Source organism: Anastrepha obliqua, unplaced genomic scaffold (assembly GCF_027943255.1).
Source record: "Anastrepha obliqua isolate idAnaObli1 unplaced genomic scaffold, idAnaObli1_1.0 ptg000168l, whole genome shotgun sequence".
In the NCBI taxonomy this organism is placed as follows: Eukaryota; Metazoa; Arthropoda; class Insecta; order Diptera; family Tephritidae; genus Anastrepha; species Anastrepha obliqua.
The window spans coordinates 52,501-55,000 of record NW_026562253.1 but is presented as its reverse complement, the minus strand read 5'-3'; positions in this window follow the sequence as shown (position 1 = coordinate 55,000).

Here is a 2,500-nt window from a genome sequence, read left to right as displayed (position 1 = left end):
TTAAATAGAAAGTTATGGAATATAACCTTGGCATATTGGCACTAAAATATATAATAAAGACATTTCAAATCAAACTGAAATGTATTGAAATGAATTTTTCCCATACATTTTTGACAATGTGAGGTGTGCATGGCAAAAAACACTCACGGTGAAGGCATGTGATATAATATGAAAATATCAAAAGTTAACTAACCAATGATATTGAAGCATATAAATCGAATCATAACTATATGAAACTCGAATTTAAGCCATATTAAACTGGTAATATTGTGATTTTATGCCTGGTTTTCCATACGTTAGTTTAAATAGAAAGTTATGGAATATAACCTTGGCATATTGGCACTAAAATATATAATAAAGACATTTCAAATCAAACTGAAATGTATTGAAATGAATTTTTCCCATACATTTTTGACAATGTGAGGTGTGCATGGCAAAAAACACTCACGGTGAAGGCATGTGATATAATATGAAAATATCAAAAGTTAACTAACCAATGATATTGAAGCATATAAATCGAATCATAACTATATGAAACTCGAATTTGAGCCATATTAAACTGGTAATATTGTGATTTTATGCCTGGTTTTCCATACGTTAGTTTAAATAGAGAGTTATGGAATATAACCTTGGCATATTGGCACTAAAATATATAATAAAGACATTTCAAATCAAACTGAAATGTATTGAAATGAATTTTTCCCATACATTTTTGACAATGTGAGGTGTGCATGGCAAAAAACACTCACGGTGAAGGCATGTGATATAATATGAAAATATCAAAAGTTAACTAACCAATGATATTGAAGCATATAAATCGAATCATAACTATATGAAACTCGAATTTGAGCCATATTAAACTGGTAATATTGTGATTTTATTCCTGGTTTTCCATACGTTAGTTTAAATAGAGAGTTATGGAATATAACCTTGGCATATTGGCACTAAAATATATAATAAAGACATTTCAAATCAAACTGAAATGTATTGAAATGAATTTTTCCCATACATTTTTGACAATGTGAGGTGTGCATGGCAAAAAACACTCACGGTGAAGGCATGTGATATAATATGAAAATATCAAAAGTTAACTAACCAATGATATTGAAGCATATAAATCGAATCATAACTATATGAAACTCGAATTTGAGCCATATTAAACTGGTAATATTGTGATTTTATGCCTGGTTTTCCATACGTTAGTTTAAATAGAGAGTTATGGAATATAACCTTGGCATATTGGCACTAAAATATATAATAAAGACATTTCAAATCAAACTGAAATGTATTGAAATGAATTTTTCCCATACATTTTTGACAATGTGAGGTGTGCATGGCAAAAAACACTCACGGTGAAGGCATGTGAAATAATATGAAAATATCAAAAGTTAACTAACCAATGATATTGAAGCATATAAATCGAAGCATAACTATATGAAACTCGAATTTAAGCCATATTAAACTGGTAATATTGTGATTTTATGCCTGGTTTTCCATACGTTAGTTTAAATAGAGAGTTATGGAATATAACCTTGGCATATTGGCACTAAAATATATAATAAAGACATTTCAAATCAAACTGAAATGTATTGAAATGAATTTTTCCCATACATTTTTGACAATGTGAGGTGTGCATGGCAAAAAACACTCACGGTGAAGGCATGTGATATAATATGAAAATATCAAAAGTTAACTAACCAATGATATTGAAGCATATAAATCGAATCATAACTATATGAAACTCGAATTTAAGCCATATTAAACTGGTAATATTGTGATTTTATGCCTGGTTTTCCATACGTTAGTTTAAATAGAAAAAATTTTCGAATATATATACATATATGAAGAATCTATATTCTAATACTAACATGTTATGGAATATAACCTTGGCATATTGGCACTAAAATATATAATAAAGACATTTCAAATCAAACTGAAATGTATTGAAATGAATTTTTCCCATACATTTTTGACAATGTGAGGTGTGCATGGCAAAAAACACTCACGGTGAAGGCATGTGAAATAATATGAAAATATCAAAAGTTAACTAACCAATGATATTGAAGCATATAAATCGAATCATAACTATATGAAACTCGAATTTAAGCCATATTAAACTGGTAATATTGTGATTTTATGCCTGGTTTTCCATACGTTAGTTTAAATAGAAAAAATTTTCGAATATATATACATATATGAAGAATCTATATTCTAATACTAACATGTTATGGAATATAACCTTGGCATATTGGCACTAAAATATATAATAAAGACATTTCAAATCAAACTGAAATGTATTGAAATGAATTTTTCCCATACATTTTTGACAATGTGAGGTGTGCATGGCAAAAAACACTCACGGTGAAGGCATGTGAAATAATATGAAAATATCAAAAGTTAACTAACCAATGATATTGAAGCATATAAATCGAATCATAACTATATGAAACTCGAATTTAAGCCATATTAAACTGGTAATATTGTGATTTTATGCCTGGTT